Source organism: Diadema antillarum, unplaced genomic scaffold (assembly GCF_040938485.1).
Source record: "Diadema antillarum isolate AM-2024a unplaced genomic scaffold, OU_Dant_1.0 seq00000318_RagTag, whole genome shotgun sequence".
NCBI classification, from domain to species: domain Eukaryota; kingdom Metazoa; phylum Echinodermata; class Echinoidea; order Diadematoida; family Diadematidae; genus Diadema; species Diadema antillarum.
In genome coordinates this window covers 692,229-698,228 of record NW_027271337.1, presented here as the reverse complement: position 1 = coordinate 698,228, position 6,000 = coordinate 692,229, and positions in this window count along the sequence as shown.

Genomic DNA, 6,000 nt, shown 5'->3' with positions numbered 1-6,000 from the left:
GAAGTATATGGATATAAAAACGAGACTAAATTGGTTAAAAATTCTTTAATTATGACTAAGCTACTCATTTGGAAATGCTATCACAGCTTGATAAGTATATCTATGCCCGACAAACAAAATGACACCAAAAAGGTTTTGCCACCTCAGGTGGTACCAATAACCCATTTTTCGGGTCTTGGCCCATGGACTAATACAACCAAGGAGGTTTAGGAGACGGAGTTCCAACTGGCTGCACGTATAATACATTCAAACAGTTGTCACTTTTCTAGCGATGTACAAAAGAATTCCACAGATGCATTTGTGCCTTTGATTATGGGTTTCATGCCGCCGTCTTGCTGAGCAATCTGAAGATTCATTTTAAACGTTAACATAATGTTCGCTACCTTATGTTTGTTTATTTAGTAAATGAAATTATATTTACTAATATCACATATCTTTTATAAGTAGGGATAGCGGAAAGTAATTACCATCTCAAAAAAGACACACCTTCCTTATAAAGTGGCTGGTGATAATGCACTGTAACATGAGTCAATTGTCTTCCTATCTGCGCGGCAGATCCAGATTGCCAGTCGTATGCTTCAAATAAGTTCGAGTGGCGGCACAGAGCGTGGCTTCAAAGGAAATAAAACATTAGTTGCGACTCCATTCTCTTGAATCTCCTTGATAAAAGGGGCAAATGTTTAAGGTAATTGTCTTAAATAATTTTGCAGATAGCATGCGCAACATTCATGATGATAATGGATGATATACCTACCACATTATGAGAACTTTATTAACTGGACCACTTAAACATGTTAAAAGTTAGTCTGATTAAAAAAAAATAAATCATTCATTTCCAGCACAACAAGGAAAATTTAATTTAAAAAAAATCAGGATTGAAAGGAAGTAATGAAATTTTCAAAAAGATTGGCTGTTTTCTTGCAAACGTTCTCAAACAGTTGATATGAGTATACATTGTACATGTATGATGCTATTGAGTGAGTGTATGAGTTAATCGCATTGTCATCACCTCACAATTTTCCATCGATCGCATACAAACAAAACAGTAATCTGAACAACAACAAAAAAGAAAGAAAGAAAGCCAAATCATGCATCTGCTCCCTCCCATTAACTTCCATATAGGCAGGAATTCGCTTAGTTCTTGCTCTGTAGGGCAAGCCGGTCCGGTATGCTTTGTGGTTGTTAGGCAGTTGTTAGGGATAACATTTGTAAACAACACGTTTATAAAATCTGAATACATTATACGATACGAAGCGTATCTATCGTGGTTTGATGCCGCTATTTTCCTAGCAATCTGAAAATTCATGAAGAACTCTAGTATGATGCTGCTGTATTTCACCTAGATGTATAATGAAATGAAAATGATACTCCACCTTATGAAATATCATAATAAAATGAAATTCAATCCCATCCAGAAATATCATGTGCAAAAGTGTGGATCGGATCTGTATGTTATAAAGGTGTTTGAAACTCTGCCCTTCTGGATAGCCGATTTTATAACTTTTACAATAAATTCCAACAAAAGGGTACTGTTTTATTAACGGTTTTATTTTGTTTAGGGTACCGTCAAATTTAATACAACTCTGAGAATTAGTTCATTGATGGATATAACTTCTCAAAAAACAAATGTCAAAATGAAATGTTCAAAACTTGTTGTTGTTGTTGTTGTTGTTTTATTGACGTATTATTTATAGATGAATATTTTGCCAAGGATGAATATAGTGATTATGCGAGCAAGGAAAAAACCAGACGTATGAACCCCTATAATCAACTTTCCATCGTTCTGTCAAACATTGTTCTTAATTTCGAGCAAAAGCGAGAATGGAGTTGGGTTTCCCTTTGAGCGGCCTTACCAAGGGAGCAGCAAGCAACATAATTATTTGATTGCGCAAAACAAGAGGTTCAAGGGAAATTCCGAACCAGTTAAAAGTAGTCAAATTAGAAAAAAGTAAGATTCTATGAGCAGAAAAGTATGAACATATTATATATATATATATATATATATATATATATATATATATATATACCTGTATATTCAAACCGGATAAAGATTAGGAAAGTTATAAAACGTAAAAGTTTAGCCAATTTTCATAAAGCATTTCTTGAACAGTCAATCCACTGTATGTAAAATATATAAACGAGTGGTTTGATGATGCCATTGCCTCACAACTTGCCAAATAGTTTGAAAACAAAATGTTGAAATTTCCGGGCTTTTTTTCTGTTCCATCAAACAAATACGACGCAGCCGTACAGTAATAAGGTAATGTCATACACTTCAGTGGCGGATCAAGGGGGAAGCGCACCGGGCGTCCCCATCCCCATTTTTTTCTTGTCAAAATAAAAGAAATAAAAGGAAAAATAGGGGACGCGTGCACCCCTTTTTTTATTTTGTAAAGGCACCCCCTCTTTATGGAATTCCTGGATCCACCCCTGCACTTCTATAGCAGAAAACTTAATTTTCCTCACCTCACTCAACTTTGAACTGATCCGGAATTCTCCTCCAAAACTGTCATTACCAGCGACAACATTGATACATAACAAATTTCAGATTTCATGATATGCAATGTAGCGGTGGTATGAAAGCTTAGGCTAACAGGAGGGTTAAACGGAAGTGAAAGTGGCTTCCTCCTACAGCAGAAATCAAAAGGCAATCGTAGAGCTTCGTAATCCCAGCATGAAAACAGGGCTTTTCAATCAGGCTTCTCCGTATGCAGAGAATTCACTCCTTGCGTCACACTTGGCCACACTTTGATTTCGGCGTGTTTCTGTATGAATTACTGATGCTCTCTGGTGTTATTCAGGATCACACGCTATCATTTTAAAGGGACTGTACAGTTCTGGTTGAGGTGAAGATTTCGCTTTGAACGTTTTGCGAGATATCCAGAAACCACTCTATGAGATGTCAAAGAGCATGCAATTCCAAGGGGTATCAAAAGTTTATTTGATGAAAATCGGTTTTGAAATGGCTGAGATATCCAAAAACAAGGTGAAACAGAGGTCCTAATAAAAGTCGTTGCCTGTCGTCTGTTATTATTATCACTTTTTTTATCTCTCAGCCATTTGAAAACCAATTTCCATCAAATAAACGTTGGATCCTTTGTAAAATTACATGCTCTTTCATATTTCATAAGAGATTTCTCATTATCTCACTGAGGAATGTTATAAACATGAATTCCCACCTCAACCAGTACTGTACAGTCCCTTTAGAAGGCTGCAGAGGAGAGTAACTAACATATTTGAAAATGATCAAAATTGGGAAATGACCGGATCAAGCATATTTCATGTACCCAAAAAAAAAAAGTGTATATACGAACGTGGGTCAACTTATTGTTGAAATGCCGAGTCAGTTTGGTGAGGAATTGCGTTGGCCTTTTTGACGAGAATTTTTCCGTTGGCAAATGGAAAGTGTTTTGAAGAATACTCTTCGAAAACCGTCGAGGGTCATGTCAGAAACTAAGTGAAATGTCTCATTGCCATTACTAGACGATGTTACAATGCGTTTTGCGTTTACCCTCTTACTTTAATCCCCCATGCAACCTTTTTCATACTGCGTCAAGGGACTATCATATGCAACCCATCCGACGCCACATTACGCCTCAGCGTTCTATTTGTGATTGATTTCAAACTTTGCCCGAGACCTTCTACGGATGGGTGGTGGTGAAGAGTGTTAGCACGAGAGCATAGCATTATAGTCAACTATTCCATTCTCAACAATAGTCACACTTGGCTGTATAAAACAATGATAAAGCAAATTTTGCTCTATGGCTGTGTGGAAAAACATGGGTGCCGCTGTGATTATAGGCTAAGCATGATCCCAGCGCAATGTGATCGGCAAAATGAAGTAAGGATACTCCATAGCGCCTACCCCCTTCCGAGTCGCCTCGTCCACCCGGTAGCCTAGTTTCGGCGGACGTAGTCCGAAGCCTACCTGCTCCTCGTCCATTTCGGCCTGCGATATCGAAATCGCAGAGCAGACGACAGCCACGACGAGCCACAGCATCATTTTCAGAATTTTTGTTCGCGTCATCTTCTAGGCCGCTGAATTTCGCCCGAATCTTGTTGCAATACCGGGAGGAATGTTTGTGTCGAGTTGGTAAATCCGTCTTCAACTCGTCCAGTTCTTGTTCGAATTCACACCGCCTTCTTCGCCGCTGGTGTTGATACTTACGTTGGACCAGTCTTACAGGGTAGGCCTACTAGCTGGGTACACGTGTCTCTGACGTGTATAGTCCCAATTGTTATTCCGCCCCAAGATTGACAACAATAGAAACTATTCATGCAAATCTGGTCTATCGAGATTGAGATGCGCTCAAGCAGGGAGTTCTTATGGTGTTTTCGCGTTGATTGTCACGAAAGTTGCTGGGCCAACAATGAGACGCCAGCAGTCGAGAACGGCAAATCGATATTGAGGGGTGGGGTGGGGTGCGAATATATCACACCTCGTTCAGCTTTAAATAGCCATCATCACAATCCCGCTCGCGTGTGAATTACCTATGAAAATTGATCTTTAGTGATTACCTGATGAGCCAGCCGATCAGGCTCAATGCGGAAACCACTCGCTCAGGGCTGCTTGTTCAGGGCTGCCCTTGATAATGCGGCAAACAATTTAGCAGCCGAATGATAGCTGAAATAACGAAGAATACAGGTACTACAGATCAACTGAGCTGAGACGGACACATAAGAAAAGATTTAGGGTGGGGATGATCTTATTTGTATGTGCATAATGGCGCTCTCTTTGTAAAATCGAAAGACACATCCCATAAAGGACCTCGCAGGGATTACTCTTTAATACCTCAAGTCTCCTAAAGTGAACAATGATGGCGCCATATCAAAGTCGACGCAAAGAGCGATAAATCGATAAGTGCTCGGCCAAAAGAGGACCGCTAGGTTGAGGAAGATTTTTTGTTTATCTGATTTGGCTTTTAAGCAAACATGCCTATTCAATCTCTCTAAACATGGCTACGGTATCTGTGTAGAGAAAATTTAAAAAGATAGTAGTAATAAGAATTGACTACGTCGAGTAAATTAATCGAGTGGCCCTATTTAAATTCCGGACGTGAACAGCGAACATGAACACATCACGAGCGCGAAGCTATTAAAGTTTGAAGGTCCGTTTGAAGGCCTTTAAGCGGGCCTTGGAAGATCTGGGCGATAGATACTCTGGTCCTATTTCACCTTTATTTCTTTTTCCAATGTATTACGTATGACAAAAAAAAAAATGAATGAGGTATACTCCGATTATAAAGATCATGAATGTCTTTTCTTCGGTTTTTTTTTTGTTTGATTTTTCTTATAGATTTAAAGAGGTCGTTGGACAGAAGAAAGCTGAATTTTAAGAGGGAGACAAACAAATCAAGCTGGAAAATTCAAACTCTGGATAATCGTTTCTTGATATCTATTCATCAATCAAATCATGGAAATGAAGTTCTTTATTTTAAATTGTTCTTTCACACAAAGTTCAACAACCTTTGCACATTTCACATTATGGGACTTTGCCAGCAATCTGATATCAGAACATCATCCGATCACTCTTAATCAAGGAAAATGACACAACGGCATTTTTTCTTCCGTTTAATCTCATTAACAATATTAGGATTGGGTGGACACATGGACAGCTCAAAAAGCAATACAAATCAGTTTAGTCCACATCTTGAAATTAGTGCATGTTGCAAGATCTGAATGTGTGAATACTGTATTGAGGAAATTAGATGTGTGTAGAGTGCACATCACGAGTGCGTGCAAAACGTCACAGCTTATTTCCCGTTGGCTACTTACATTCAATGTTCTATCTAATTTTTGGGCACAAATTTTCTAACTAGTGTGCTGTTATTTAAGTTTTGCAAAAATTTTTACACGTTTTATACATTATTTCGAACATGTCGCCAATTCTTGAGGATGTTGCATGACATGTTGCTGGCTTTTGAGGATGTTGCACAAAAATTTGAGCATGTTGCAGCGACAAACTGAAACCCACCATGGACCATCCTCAGGCTAATAATC